This window comes from Acyrthosiphon pisum, chromosome A3 (assembly GCF_005508785.2).
Source record: "Acyrthosiphon pisum isolate AL4f chromosome A3, pea_aphid_22Mar2018_4r6ur, whole genome shotgun sequence".
Classification (NCBI taxonomy): Eukaryota; Metazoa; Arthropoda; class Insecta; order Hemiptera; family Aphididae; genus Acyrthosiphon; species Acyrthosiphon pisum.
Window position 1 is genome coordinate 35,253,236 of NC_042496.1, and position 17,964 is coordinate 35,271,199.

Genomic DNA, 17,964 nt, shown 5'->3' on the forward strand with positions numbered 1-17,964 from the left:
AATTTGGCCTCAATAGTACCAAATAGATTCACTTTCCCATCAGAAAAAATGTGTAAGTTGAAAATAGGAGCATTATATCTTCTAGAATTAATGTTTACAGACAGAAAAAAAACACACATCATTGTAAAATCAATACGTTCATCGCTTCGCGCCGCTCAGAATCTAAAATAAAAAGTACCTACCTAACTAAAATTGTAATGGAAAAAAAAAATAGTAATTACAATTTTGAAAGGTGATGCGTAATGTAATTTAATTACAAAAAAAAAAAAGTCCCTAACGCTGGTCTTTTTGCTTATCGAGCGTTATCCATGTATAGGCACTTTCATAGAAGATTCAGCGGGCTATCAATGTGTGGAATCGGTTAAGATCGAGCAGAATACTAACGATACGTCATATTATACTCATATTCTCCACACCGTCGGCCAATCATCGTCGTGTTGTTGAGCAAAAACGTCTACATGCGAACTCGTAAAAATAATATCATTATAGGACTCGCCATATTATTTTGATACCGGATATTAGAATAATAATATTACTTTATGGCAGCGCCCTTTTGAGGGTTGATAATCCTATTTTTTCATTAATTGTAAGTATTTATAACCCTATGCATCATGTCATCTTGGCTACACTGACCATAGATAATACAATTTATACGTCTATATTGCTATATTATATGGCATAACTGACTACCGTCACCATTAAACAAAAAATTGCGGATTGTGAGTGCGTAAGGATGAAGAGAAATTTCTTTCAGACAAAACTGTGATAAGGCTGGTTCCCCGGCTTGAGTCGAACTCACAACATCGTGGTTGATAGCTCATGGTATTGGCCATTACGCTATTGTGTGTGTCATGACGGCCGTAATGCTGATCATGACGGGCGGTAATCTTTTTTTTTTTCGTACAATCTGCAAGGAAGTTTCACTTCTAAAAAACAGTGGACCGAAAACTAAATTATAGTGAAAAAATATCATAATCTGTAATGTAATACTTACCAGTTATGCCAAAATAAAGAAAAATATAAGGACATATTTTTAGGTACCTACTCAATATATTTTTAAACAAGGTACAAATTGATTATTTTCGTATAGTATTGCAACGATGGTTATACATTTTTAAATATATTATGGAAACCGCAGATAAATATTATTGAAAGACATGGAGAAGTTTGGAGACAACATTGTTAGAAAAATAAAGCATACACCTATGTATAGTGAATCAACTATCCAGAATCACGATATAATACGATCATGTTACGTGTATATGCTGTTTTTGTTTTTAGCCATGCAAAACCTGATTTGGTCTACAGACAAGAGCAGAAGTGTGGAATACCAAATTTCACATAGAAGTGTGACCTACCATTATGGTCCGTCTATTATTATAAGATCTATTATTATGTCAGTCAATGAAGGATGCGCACTGAACAGTTAATTGTATATTAATATGTCTATGGTGGAAAGTGCAGGGAACACATTACTTGTGAATTGTGATGCCATCCAAGTGTCAACTGTCAAGATGAACTGGACGGGTTATAATTATATTAATTTAGGCTTCGTATGTGTTTCTTCACTTAATTGTCGTTACCATACTTGCAATGCGTTTGTCACTGCCTTCTCGGCTTTATTAGAAAACATTCATCGAACTTTAATTCTCTTGAATGTCTTTCAGCGCTTTATAATGGCCTAGTAAGGACGTCATAAGAATATTGTGCTGTTTTCTGCAGACCGCCATGGTCTTCCTTATACTATAGATGACACGTGTGATTAACTGATTAACTCCAGAACTGATTTCAGAGTTTTTTACGTCACTGTTTAAATATTTCGGTACACAAACATGATTACAGGTTTAATATAATCCACTGGTTCAATTCGTTATCAGAACGAAAGGTCCTAAACTGTCGTTTATTCATGAATTTATTGAAGATGTATTTAGTTACATATTTTTTTATTTTTATTATCTGTTAAACTAGTTTAAATTGTACTATATTGTACTTGCAACTCACTTCGTCATTGTGAAAGCTACAATTACTCTGAAAACAAGTTATTTTATGTAAGTAATCATTATTTAATCAATTTTAAAAAGCATTATTAATACCATGTAAAGGGATTCTCGACTGATGTCTAAGCCAACTTGCGTTACTCTAGCGTGACTTGCAACAGTAAATTATTGTTCTAAAATTCCACCGATATAGGTACATAAATACGCTATACGCAGTTACGGTGTATACAATATCGCTAGATATTAATAAATAGTCTGAAACGACGATAAATATTATACGAAAACAATGACAATCACTAACAAACGAAAAGCGCGTGAATATAAAATAATAAAGTAATTTTCTACAAATCTAAAAATATAGAATAATAATTCATTAAAAACAACATAATATCGATGATATTTTAGATCATCTGAAGCCCTAAATACGACTATTTAAATAGGTATTCGGTGTCTTTGCTCAGTGGTGTTCGTGTATAATATAATATAATATAATAATAAAATAATATAATAGAAGACACCTACTTTAATACCAGTATCGATACTGCGGAAAAATTGTGAAAAAAAATTATAATATATTATTATATCGGAAAAAGGCCACTACGATATATAGGCATGCCGAGCGTATTTACCACACCTTAAGCTCGCACTCCTACAGGGTGATACATTTAACTGCACACACTCGTTTTCCAAGCATTTTTTATTTTTATACCGTTACAAATATTTATGACATTTAATATTTGTTTTAAAACTTTATTTTCACTATCTTTATGGTTTCTAAATTTTTTTTAAATATTTTTAATCACACAATCATCATAAACAGAAAGATAATATTATCGATAGTCGATACTCTATAGTTATATTAAGAATTACGATAAATAATTATAATAGGTACTTCTAAAAATTAAGACTTATTAAAAGAGAATCACTATTATGATAGGATATAAATTAAAGTACCTAGTAAAATGTATATTATTTTTTGCAAACATATTATTATAATGAAGTTAAATTATTCTTAAGTATATAGTTTATACTCTTAGTTAATAGATACTAGGTATTGTAACGGTTTACATATTACTGCCTCGATGTCGCTCTCAGCGAATTAGCTTATGTTAACAGACCGTAAGAACTTTGGATACGAGCATATATTGTTATACGCACTTTGAACAGACAATTTAATAGTTGGTTTTAGATCATGAAATAGAGACTACAATAAGTGTCAACTCTACATGATTAACATATAATTTTAAATCGCTTTACTATAGGCAAAATAAAGTAGGTTGCATTGTAGATGAATCAAAATAAATGTCGCCATCATATATTATATAATTATACTAATAAATGTAATCGTTCAACTTGTGCTTCGCTACTTCTCTGATCTTCAACACCACCATCAACAAAAAAGATTATTCAGGTGATAATGTACACTATGTACAGTGGAGCAACTCAATATTGAAAAACCGGGGGACCTGAAGCCACTTATTTTTTCGGTTTGTCCACAAATTACATCAATTATAATGAAGGGCCTAAATTCAAAACCGAGAGAGCTAATTACCCCCAGCTCCCCTCACCAATTAGTCGTGAGTTAATAGTCATAAGTTTCTAGGACCTGTAAGATATAACTGGAGAAAACTGTATTTTTATCTGTCCAATAATAACCAGGTTCACAAGACCCGTTCGTGGTGTGGGAATGGCAAACCAACACAACTCCCTCGTTAATTTTGACCAAGTCGTCGTAGATATTTATACCTTAACTTATCCGGTTAAAGGGATTCGATATCAACCGTTCTTAAGAAGTTTAATATTGGTAATTTTCTATGTGTGTGCATCCGGGTCGTGAAAAGTGTATGCGTGAAAAGTGATCATTAGTGTGCGGGATCATATTGTGTAAAAGAAAATATAGTGGAACGCTCCCACACATTTCAGTGATTATAATATATTACTTAGGTAATTGTTTTGTTTTTTTTTTGTCAAAAGTATATCAATATTTTGCCAATCGCTTTAATATTAACCTGTTTATACTTAATTGCACAGAATTTCTGCAAATATATTTGCATTCGATATGAAATTACTCGAAAACGACTTTCTTACATTTTAAAATTAGAGTCTATTTTTATAAGTCACATCCGGTAACCAAGTAGTAATAATAGTTGGTACGTTTCCATAGTAAGATACCTAGGTCAGTTTTGTTAGAAAACACAGACGGGATTTTAGGTATAGTTAAACGACGAGTCAGTAATCTGTAAACCATAACACTATAAGTTACACTAATAGTTTCAATTATATAAAAATAACGATTTGAGTTGATATCGTATATGATCGTAGCCCGCCAAACGGATCACTCTGTATAATATAGGCACACTATACGCATTCACGCGTATACGTACACACACCATAATATAATATGATAGCAAAACGTAATAATATATATAAAGGTACCTAGCTATACCTACACACACACACGTGACTTGTCGGAAACCGGCGAAATAGTGTGAGCTCGGTAGCTATATATAAGTACAATATAATATAATATATTGTATATTATTATAATACGTACCTATATCGGACTCGGCACGTCGCGCATTATTGTGTCCGCGTTTTTGGCTTTTAAAGCACAAAGCCATAGGCGAGTGAAGCGCAATATGACTAATGATCGGAGCTTGGGATTTCATGCATTTGCATAATATTATTATTATTATTATTATTATTATATAAACGATTAAAATCCGATCCGATGCGATTATAATAATATACGCATAGGTTTTGCGCGACCGTTATGACGCGTACATTTTAAGTTTATTATATCATGTACCTACAGCGTATAATAGGTGGTAAATGTTTGTTAATCATTTTTCCAGTTGATTAGAAAAATAGAATTAAACGTGCATATTATTCGGTTTTGGCGCTTGGCTATTGAGTATTTGTCTCCGGACGAACTGCGAATGGTTTTGATGAGATAATTTAAATTTACCAAATATTTGGTTTTATTTACAATTATTCCACGACAACTTACACAAGTATTACTATAATCCGTCTATACTCGGAGAACGATTTCGACGCCGTTGTCATTATAACGATATAATAACGCCCGTTAAAATAAAATATAAAAAATAAATTAGTAAAAATGATTACCTACAACTATCGGCGTCCTGGATATGCTATTTCGGTAGGTAACTCCGTGTCAGAATTTTTTTATTCGCCAATTATTTTGTAGTTAATATATTTTTATACTTTAGTTTTGAAAAATGAATACAAGGTTTTTCATAAGTTTTCCTCACAAAAAAAGGGTAAATCACTTAATCTACTTTATTTTTAATTATATTTTATAATTTGTTAGGCAATACAACCCGTTATACAATTCCAACTACAATTGAATTGATGAACTTGTAATTCATCGTAGTATAATTATACTACCTAGTTAATTGTTGCTTGGAATTTCATTTTAAAACATTAGGTTAGATTAATGATGTACATTTTATTTTCGTTTTTATTCAACATTTTCAAATTAGGTAATTCATTTTCGGTTTTTATTTTAGTTAAAATTGCATTAAAATGCACAGTTCGGTCACAGCGTTCAACACGAATACACGCACGTCGTAATCGTCCGCGCTCCGTTATCATATCACTATTTATAATAAAATTTGTTACAATAATATTACGTCATTATCATGCCACATACACATAAAGCAATGAAGCGAAACCTATCTAGCAGTTCGCCCAGTCGAATTGACAAAAAAACAAAAATTTTTTTCACTTCTAACCGTTCCGCCGTACTCAACACTGATGAAAACAATTTATCCACCACACCCTCAACTAGTAATACGGGAAGACCCAGGCAGTTCACTCCAAAAAGATCACAACGTCGAGCCCCAGGCTCTTACTATCTACATTAATACATATATAACTTCACAGCATTCAACACCGTCCTAAAAAATAGCACCAGATCCATTGGTTTCACATGTAAGTCTACTTCATCATACCTACCTCATCGTACAATCCACTGGTCTCCGAAATCACAACGTAATTGTATAGATCATTTACATGAAATCAACACAAGTTTCCATTCGTTTACCCCTCGGAGTCATCATTTATCGCATATACAAAGTCGTCATTAAAAATGTACATAACTCCAGCTTACACACCGAAATTACTTCTGCCCTTGCTGAACTAGGACATTTGCTAAAGAACGAATTTACAATGCCAAAAACAAAAATAAATGCCCACTTCCATTATTCTTTGTGGATATCCGTCCGCAAGAAAATAACAGCGATATCCGTGTAATTACATCTCTTCTCAACACAAAAGTAAAAATTCAAAAACCAATTAAAAAAAGACGAGGCCCATCGCAATGCCATAATTCCCAAAATTACGGACTCACGAAAAACTACTGCAGTCACGATGTTCGATATGTCAAATGTGGCGAAAACCACAAACAAGCGCACCAAAGACCAAAATAGCCCTGCTAAATGCGCCCAATGCACCTTAGACCACATCGCGAACTCCAAAGGATACCCAGTATTCGAGTCAACTTTTAAAAAATCTACTTCAAAGATTCAACCAGTCAGCGATCCAGACCCTCCAGAACCAAAACCAATTCATATGCAGAAACTACCAGCAACCAAAATATAATCACAGAAAAAATATCAAATACCTTTTCAAAACTCATATTTAATTCAAGCTCTTTAATTAGTCCATTAATTTCCCTTCTCACCTCAGTTTTAAACGCACTAATAGCTAAAGGCATTATCCCCATAATATTATCACACATACCTACATAATCTTATCTTTTCCTCAGATTTATTCTCATTCGTTTTATTTTTAACTTTAATTGTATATAAATTACGTTCAATCATGTCTACCACTACAACTATTTGTAAATGTTTCATTTATAATGAGTGGTTGTAATAATACTTAGTGTATTGAAACAATAAACATATTAAATAAAAAATTAAAATTAAAAACATTAAAATAGAAAATCATAATTTGTAGAGAACAATATAATTATAATATTACAGAAATAGGAATTAATTTTATTTTTGAAATTTGTAAGCAGAAACTGAGATATAAAAAGTATTGACCTTCGCTTACTTAGGTACGTATCATAATTATTTACATAAAAACCAATGTTAAATAATAATACGTTATTAAAACAAACATAGTTATTATTAAAGAAGGTACCTAAACCTAATTATGTATATTTTGTGATAAATATTTCTATATCAATACGATTTTTAGATATATTCACCTAGGTATTACTTCTTATTCACAAATACAATGTCTAAGATTAAAAATAAAATTAGGGGTTAACCTACAATACGAAATCATAAAGGTAATAATATTACGTCGGTACATCCAGTGTCGCATCTAGACATTTTGCGCCCCAGTGCAAATAGAAATTGGCGCCCCCTAAGCTCCGGTGAAAAAAAATTGCTTTCCCCTAAGGGGCCTACCCACGGAAAATATGGGAAATAGATCCTCAATAAACTTTTAGATTTTGAGCACAGAAAAGAATATTTATTTTACAATGTGTGCTTTTTCAAAAAATATTGTTTAGTAATTGCTTGATCCTCTCTCCGCAAAGATACATTTGAATTTATGTCACCTAAACGTTGCTTATAATTCATCATATAAATTGTTTTTTTTAACATATTTAAGTATGTTGTAGGTATTTCATGAATAAATAAAATAAAATTATATAAAACTATGCAAATTAATATTAATTAAAAAAACGTCAAACAACATAATACTAATATACTTTATATATAATAGATACTGTTATTAAAATAATTAAAATATACAATTTTAATAATTCACAAGTAAACATATTTCTGGCCACAACATTTTGGCGCCCCTAAAATACTGGCGCCCGGGGCAGTTGTACCCAGCCCCCCCCCCCTAAATGCGGCCCTGGGTACATCACCTATTATAAATATACACGCATGCTGTACTGCTAAAGAACATTAATTTACATTAGATTATTAGAAGGAACTAAGAATATCAGTGTAATTAATTTTTGTGTATAGGTAATATTTTAAAATACTGTCATCTATGGAACATTTTTATTTAAACTTTTGGTGAAAATTTAAAGTATCTACGGTTATTCATTTTTGATTGCTGATTCTGTCAAAAACTGGTTTTGCGTAAATATTTCCGTTTTTTTTTTTTAATTTTAATTTTTCCCAACTTTTTTTGAAAGCCATAGTTACTGAGAATTTTTCATTTCGCACCAACTAGATTCATTTTTCCACTAGAAAAGATACTGAAGTTGAAAACCGGAACATTATTTCGACTACTTATCGTATACTTACATCATGGATAAAAAAAAATATATCATTGTAAAATCAATACATTCATCGCTCCGGTCAAAATCGAATATTTGAAAATCATATTTCAAAAACTGTAATTAGCGTCAGAGAAAAATTATAAAGCCCATACACATATAATTAACGCCGAATAGTGTAGTATACAGGATGATTTTAATTTATTTTAACAATTAATATATTATTATATTAATAATTTTTAACTTTCCAAACAATTTATATTGCATTTAATAAATATTACAGGTATACCTACGTTTGTTTTGTGAAACCATTATCAACTTTTAACTTTTAGATGACAAACCTATGTTTTAATAATAATTGCGAAATCTAAAACAGAATACTTTTCTAAACAATTTGATGGAACTCTGTTTAAAATAATATACATTATACAGACTAATATTTGAACAAATGATAATGGTTATTTTCATTATTAACGAGTGCATAATACGTTTACTTAAAAATACATGTATATTTTATGCATTTTATTGTTAACATAAACAGTACAACGCTTTCACTACGTTGTAAAATAAATTAAAAATATTATTAATATTTTATGATTAATTAATTATGAATTCAGCTAGTTTTTTTTATTTATATCTTGCTTTTTAATATTTCTTTATTCGCTTTTCTCTAAGATTTAGGCGAATTTGTAAATTACTTCAGTATAATATAGAGAAGCCCGTAGTCAATCTTAATCGTTAGCAACGTCAAAATAATTATTATGTAGACTTCAGAACTACAGACTCCCATAAATTATAATATAAAATCAATCGATATAAACTAAGTTGACAGTCTGTTTATACGTAGTAGAATAGTATAATATATACCTAGGTGTTATAATATCGAAATAATAATATGCGTGTTATATTTTTACAAAATATATAGGTAGTCACTGAATAAAATCAATAATAGCTATTTATTACGAATATTTTTGTTTTTGTGGTGGGGAGGAAATCACCTCTAAATTTTAAGTTATCTTATATAGTAGATACAGACGTCCTAAGCCTAACGTGTAGAACAAAAACAAATTATTAAATAAAATATTTATGAATCTTCCCCCTGTCGTTTTATAAGACTGAAGTGTTGAACAAACAAAAACGATTCTAAATTATAATAACAAATTAATAACACGTCATTTAAGTTTAAGTATACTTATTAGTATACTTATTTTACCTGATACGTTAAGTCAAACCGTTGAAGACAAACGCGAGGGATTTTTGTCAAGAAAAAAATAACATATTAAGCATAATATGGCAATTAAAAAAACACAAGAATGTGGCGAAAAATAATAATCTAAATTAAAAAAATTGTTGTTATAAATCAAGAATAACACGCACTATGCGTCTGTATCTGCTTTATTGTCATATCATTTACTTGAGTATACTATATTTGTGATAGTGTGAAAAGTTGTTATACTTCTTCTACACTGTGGTAGTGCTGTATCATCTGACCCAAATAATTTAGATAATATTATGCTGCACAATGCCTTATTTTGAAACTACAACACCCGACGATATTTTGAAAGCCGTCTCCGAAAGTCTAATTTTCCGGTATTGACAAAATTACACACAACTTATTAAAAAAAACACACTAATATCATTTCAAACCTATAGGTCACATTAACCCAACATTACCTACATTAATGTGTATCGCAAAATAAAGTGACTGATATTTTTAAAGTTGCTGTATTAACTCAGATACACAAAAAGTCCTATTCTTCTTTCGGTGGTCTTTCACTAACTTCTATAATATTAGTAATTACAAAAATATTTGAAAAATAAAATAAATGAGATTACTGAATTTAACTACTATACTTAAATATTTTACTTTTAAAAAAAAATCAATAAGATCGTTATATCGAGTAAAAGTAACGGTCATGTTATAGTTACTAGTAAATGTAACAAAGCTTATATAAAAAGTTTTTCAAGAAGGAGAAAATTGTATAACAATTTATTTAGATCTAACTAAAGCCTTTGACACGGTCAATCATACTATATTATACTGGTTAGTGTCTACTATATCTGTTTCTGCTACATTTATGTGTTGTAAATACCGGAGCTGTTTGGAAATTTAGTAATTATCTTTTTGTAAAATGGGAGCCGAACGGGTTACGCCTAAATTAAGAACAGTATACATCATTAGCACTTGTTGAATTTTGAATTATACACGGTAAATTGGGTTGGGGTGGGACCTATGATAATGTTCTCATACACGTCTCGTTAGTTACCCCAAAACTTTATTTTCATTGACAAAATAAATATTTATCGTCACCGAATTGCAACGTAATCTCATGGTTAACTGTTCCACTACACCTGGTCATTCGAAGAATCTGCAGTGGAAATCCAGTTAAAGACGTTGATGACATACCAGTAAGCTATATAAATCAAGTTTAAAATATTTTTTGAACAGTTTACGTATAGGTACATAAAATACATACCCAATATAAAATAACGAGTTTCATTCCATTTTCATGTTTGAAACGAAACTAATAAAATATATTTATGGATCGACTTTGACTTTTAACATATTATTATTAATTATTTAGATTACTCATACGATTTATGCTATCATAGTTTTGCTATTTGTATAAAGAATTATTAGCTTTCTAATTTCTAGGACTCCACGACAGTGATAACGAAGAAAAACAATTTGAAACTATAATACATTATATGAACACGAGAATGTGGTCGAACATGATAATATTATAAATGTATTATACACTCATTGTGACTTATTGTTATCAAACAAGTATAATATACAACGTACTGTATCAGCTTCGTCGTCTAATAATATTATTCATCAGGGAAGCACTTCATCTTACTTTCGTGTTTAATTGTTCGAAACCGATGTTTAAACTTCCTGCGGTTCTTAACATGGTGCACAATTCACCGCCACCCGTTTGGGGTAGAAGAGTAGAACATTCACGTCCAGAAGCGGCTGACAGAAAGATTATGTTGGTGGAGCTCGCCTGAAAATCTACCTAACCTTAGGTGCATATTATATCATATAATCGTCATATATAATATTAACTATTTTAGACCATAATGTCATTATTTTAATTCTCTGTTTGCTCGTGTAAAGGTGTACTGCATGAGATATAATATCATTGCTCTCCTTAAAGTAGTGGTTCTTAACCTTTTTTGATTTTACGGAATACTTAATATTTCATGAGATTTTCGAGGAACACAGTTTATGTATTTATGTACGTTTTCAAATTGTATAGTATATTAAACAATGCATATTGCAGTATATATCACAAAACAGTTTATATTCAAATTACAAATTAGTCAATAAAAAATGATAAAATCAATAAAAAAATTTCACAATTTTATAATTTTTCCTCAGGTTTTAAAACGTTGGCAGAACACTTATTCTATATGGTTGAGAACTACTACCTTAAAGAATCATCCTCCAAAAGACCAATTTTGACTGGGTGAGCTTAATAAAAGGGATAGTGGGACCAGCCTAGAAATTCGAAAAAAAAACCCAGGTAAGAAGAACCTGTGAATTATTTATTTATTGGTTATAAATATTAATTATAATCAATGGTAGTATATTTAACAGTACCCCATTGAGAAATTATTACCATCAGAGACCTCTCTCCAATTTCTTACTGTGGATAGACTAAGTGCGTTAAAAATTCGTTGATAAGCATGTGGCTCATGAGGTATACCGAGAGTTCAGGGGCAATTATATTATGAAATTTATTTTGTCCCAGTTACATAACTCGTTGCTGGGGACCATACGACAGCATCGTATAATTCTACGATTGAGCGAATGAGAGACTGATAAAGTGAAAGAAGTCAACGGGCTGACATGACAGATCCAGTATTTCTTCTGATAAAATCGAAAACCCGCAATGCTTTAACTATTGCCTACAGTCAATATGGGACTTGAATAATAGAGAATTGAAATTTCTCGAAGTATTTGTTTTTCTGTTAATTGTATGGATCAGCGCCTGTGATACAAAGTGCATTGACGCCTCTAAGTAGATAAAAACTGACAGCTTTTGATTCGGGTACGGTTACACGTCTTCTGCAGTCCAACATCTTCCTAAATGATAAACAATATTATAATATAACGAAATAAACAATACAATAGTATATTATACCTATATATGATTTAAAAGCCTATTTAATTCAATTTCCTAATATTTGATAATCATCCTAATTATGACACGCATTAAATCATGTGTAAACATTTAACAATTACAATAAATGTACTATCAAAGGGGTCTTATGCAAAAGTCTTTTCAATTAAACTGATTAAAAAAAAAAAATTTAACGAGAGAGTTTTCAGAAGAACTTGATGTTAATGCCATAGGCTTGGATTTTAAAGAGCTGCATTAATTACGTAAATAGCTAATTAAAAAAATGTGTTGATGGATAAAAATTAAGTAATAAATATCTATATCCGGGAAATGGGTCCATTAAAAGCGTTTAACTTAATAAACCCACTAAAAATACGGGATACATAATTTTTGAAAATAAAAAAGTACGAATTATATAAACACAATATTACTATAAATGTTCTAGGCATAAATTCAATGACATGTTTTGGCAAGTTCTAAGTACAATTGAATTAAATTTATATAAGCTATGTATCCGTGGTATCTCACTCGTGTGAAGCTGAATTTATTGACAAACCAATGTTTTGAGGCTTTTTGTTTTATTTTTAGGTTTACAACTTTGTTGTATGTACTGAAATCAATTATTTAAACGCCTGTGCCAAGTATGACTATGCGCCATGTCATCTAGCCTCATGCTTCTCAAACTACTTAATTAATATAATGCGGCCCCTTGAATTTAATATAAAACTGTTATGGCACCTTAAAGTGTAGATTTTTTACCATCATAATCATAAAACATTTTTTTTAAACTAAATACATGCTGTTTTTAATTTTTGGACATATATTATAAAATATAGATTAAATAAATAGTAAAATTATTCCATTTTCTAATATACCTACCTTTAGTGTACCTTTTGATAGATTTTCATCCTTTCCGGTGAAGCCTAGAGTGCGATAAACTTATTCGATGAATTTATTATTAATTTTATTATTATTAAATTACTAACCATTACATTTTTATAGTACAAAATAATTATAATTTTTGTTCGTTAATGAATTTGAACATAGGTAAAATAAAATAATTATAATATTTGTAGAAATATTTCACGACACCTCATCAGTAACATACATACCTACTTATTACTTATTACGGACCATGGTATAACGTGGCCCACAGTTTGAGAAGCACTGATCAAGTTGATAATTATTTTGTAGAGCTTTATAGGCTGATTATATTCGGTTATAACAGATACATGTTATATTATAATGTATAATATGATATTATTTTATTACGTTTTCTAAAATAAACAATTTTTTCTTTGATCGAAGAAGTTGATTGATAGCGATGAAACCACTATATTATAAAGTTTTCAAAGACGTTCGTCGAAAACGTTGTTCTATCGAATATTATTAGCTCATACATATTATAATTTCATTCTCGAGGTATAGGTACCTATTATACCAATAGGCTGAGTAATAGCAACAATAATATTATAATAATGTTTCTAACGAGTGTTTTGCAATAAAAAATAAAATATATAAAACGATTACACGGGTGGATGATAATTTTATGTGGGTACCTATACTACCTGACATACACATTATACTTTATAGAATGAGAATTTGTTCTCAGAATTAAATATTATTGCCAAAAAGCTTAGCAATTCGAGTGGAATTATTATTAGAATTTCGATTCGAAACGCGTTGTTTTCAAAGCCACGGATGAGAATAATATTATATTATTATTTGGTATGCATTATAGATATTAGTGCGTCAACACTCAAGGCATAAGACTAAACGAAATCATTGGCGTCCGAATAAAACGTCTGACGATGGCGTGTATACCGCCAACAATAAAACACGACGAAATAATTTAATTCGCTTTGTAAATTTCAGTAAGAATAAATACCACGACTTGCTCGGAAAATGGGAAGATTCGATATACAATGACCACAAAAAAAAATTAACATCCCGACTTGAAATATTATTATTCTTTTCAAAAGTGCGTAGAAATATATTTTGCGTCATATATTATACTTAATAATAACGCGTATGCGTGTGAGGGTATTTACTTCCTAAATTTATACACTCCTACTGAAGTATACACCAAACCGAAAACGGTAAATTTGTTGAGTCAACGAACGGCTACTCTAAACTTTTTTAATTGATTACCACCCTCGAAAACTTAATATGAAACCCGAACGCACGTCGTGCAATAATAATAATAATAATAATAATTTCATAACATGATTACGATGCGGTCGTGTTGGTTATAATAAAATGCAATAATAATAGGTACTATATATATTATACCGATGCAATAATACAATTAATTATTATTAGCTGTCGAAAGTTGGTAACAATAGGTAATAATAATATCAAACGACGATATTATAATGTAATATTATAATAGGTATATATACATTTTTTACAGTAGCAAAAATTATTTGATTTTCAATAATGAGGGTAGTTTCTGGATTTCTGGTAGCGAATTGAATCTATTTTTAATTTTTGTGGGTGGGGTCAAAAGTTGAAAATTCCCAGTAATCTTCAAAATAATCGGGAGTTACAAAAAAAAAATATAAACATTTATTAAAATTGTGATACTATTATTAAAATTATTATTTGTAACCTTGCTAATTAACAAGTTAGACCGTCTTCGCTTAGAATGGGTTTTCACCGTATACAATGACATCCATTACTGTAACCTAATAGGTACCTGACGACTTTATTGAATTTTTTTGAGATTTTTGTTTCTATAGATAATATTAATTGTTTAATACCAATTTGTTATGTTAAAATTGCGTATTTCCTATTATAAGCCATATGAAAATGGAAACTAAAAAAGAATAACTAAACTTAAAACTAAGAAAAACTCTGTTTATTACATGAAAAATGGAGCTATCGAGTTTTGGCTATGTTCATACGTTGCGTCGGTGAAAAAGGGAATTGGCATGATATATACTTTAGGCACATTTTATAAATTAAATGGTGATGATTTGGTTTATTATTTTCAATTTTCTAATTTACTAAACTAATATTGTTAAGAATATGGTCTCATACTCATCCCTGTGTAACTTTATCATTCATTACTATAATACATGTTTAAAAATAATTATTAGGTATACTTTAAACTGTGATCGCACGTGTTGGGCGCTGGTTAATAATCAATAAAATTAGCGATCACAATATTCTAATAAAATATATTAATATATAACTATGTAAGTGATTATTAATAATTAGGAACCTAATATTAAATAAATGAATTAAAAATAAAATATACACAAAAACTATGTCAAAAGCTATTAAAAGGTATATGCCGATTGTTTGATTTTGATTTTTCGACAATATTTAGTAGTTATTACTTATTAATATTTTTTTAATTATTAAGGAAATTTAAAATTATTTTATCGATAAAATTGGAATTAGAGTTTTTTTTTACACACAGATTTTACTGTATGATTATAGGCTGAAACAAAGCATGTCCAAAAAAGTTCAAGTGATAGTCTGGTAAGTCCATATTACCGCGGTGTTATCAATTTTTCACTCAATACTCCGATATTTATTTTAGGATATGTTAGTTCATTTTCTGCTTTAAAAACTCAAACAATTTGAACCGATTCTAGATGTAAAATTATTAGAGATATCAGCACAAGTTTTTGAAAATTGTTTGTATAACTACTTTTTTAAGACTTGACTGTTCAAAAACATTATTTGTTGTTTCTTAACTATCATATTATTGACTGGAGTTATCCTGTTTTTGCATATCACGGCAGTATGGCCGTATGGCAAAAACTGTGACGAAGGTTACTTTTCCGGTAAAATTACATAATTTAATTTTTTTTTTTAAAAACAGAAGTTTATTATCACCATATTATCCTAAGACATACTGTGTTTAAATTTCAAAAATCATATTTTTTTTTATGTGAGCTATAAGCCTTTAAATGTTAGCGTCCCTACTTTGCTACTCATACAACATGTACACATAAATATATCCCAAGTCTTAATAAACATTTCTTCATCATATTGTAAATTTGACTCCAGAGTTAAAGAAATGTATAATGTTGACACAAAAATATTGGATATAATATAGTATGTAAATAGGTACTCTAGAAAAGTATTACTCAAACTTTTTGTGATGCAGCTTCCCGAATTTAATGTAAAATTGTTACGGTCCTCTAAAGTGTAGAATTTCGGGAGGTTCTCAAACAGGGATTTCGATATTTCCTATGGACATTTTTGTTTATAAATGGTTGCCATGAGTTTTGAAGCTATTATACATAATAATAATTATTGGTTGCTGGACAACGAAGTACACGGGGCAGATATAGGTTAGATCTATGGGCAGAAGATAGGCTAATTTAAAAAAGGAGAAGACCAACCCCGGGACGTGCTCAAACAGGGATTTTGAGATTTCCGGTGGAAATTTTTGTTTATAAATGGTTTCCGTGGGTTTCAAAGCTATAATTATAATAATTATTGGTTTAAAATTGTTGGTATGGTAACCGTTATATTATAAAAAAAAACATATTATTCATATAGCGTTGGTATTTTTAATGGGTAACGAAGTGCACGGGATCAGATATATATAGATTAGACCTCTTTTCAGAGGATAGGCTAATTTAAAAAGGGAAAGGACCAACCCCAGGAGGTGCTCAAACAGGAATTTTGAGATTTCCGATGGACATATTTGTTTATAAATGGTTGCCATGGCTTTTGAAGCTATTATAGTAATAATAATTATTGGTTGCCGGGAAAAGAAGTGCACGGGATCAGCTAGTATATTATATTATATAATTACTTTTATCTCTGAGTACTTAGTCTAAAAGTGATATTTCAACAAGAAGACGACGATATCTAGAAATTAAGAACAAACTATCAATTACTCTATATCATCCATAAAATTAGTGTTAGAATATTTTCAGATGTTGACGATTACCGAAGATAAATAATTCATGTGATGTTTGGAACTGAAACTAATTACAACCGAGTAGATCGAATTCACATTAAATGCTATAAAATGGACAATAATTCGAAACATTAAAAGTCAATTCATTTTTATTTTCATCAGCCCGACCACATACAGACGCATCAATTTGTCATGAATTTCTTCTGGTTTAGTCAGTACTACACTAAAAATAGGCGCCACATATTTGATAACACTTGCCCTATATCGACTCATAACAACTTATCATTACTAACCACGTGACGTTGAACATGTCTGGATAAGCATTATATGTCTGTAAAATATAATTTTTTTTAAAAATCGTACATGTATTACTATGTTATTATATAATCAGTAGCTTTATAAAACATATTATAATATTATATTATGTTGCATATTTAAATGGAAATACATGTGCTGAGTTGCACGAACAATCACTAGGCATTTAACGAATCAATATAGTGAGCTAATAGTCTCCTAAACATGATTTAGGGAAATTTTAAATTAATTATTTTTCCGTGCAACCTGGCATAAAGTTTTCAAACTATTTATACCACTCATCTACATTTATTTTTTCTTGTTTTTTTTTTTTAGGCTTACTATACTAAAGTATGTCACGTCACCCAATGACATGCA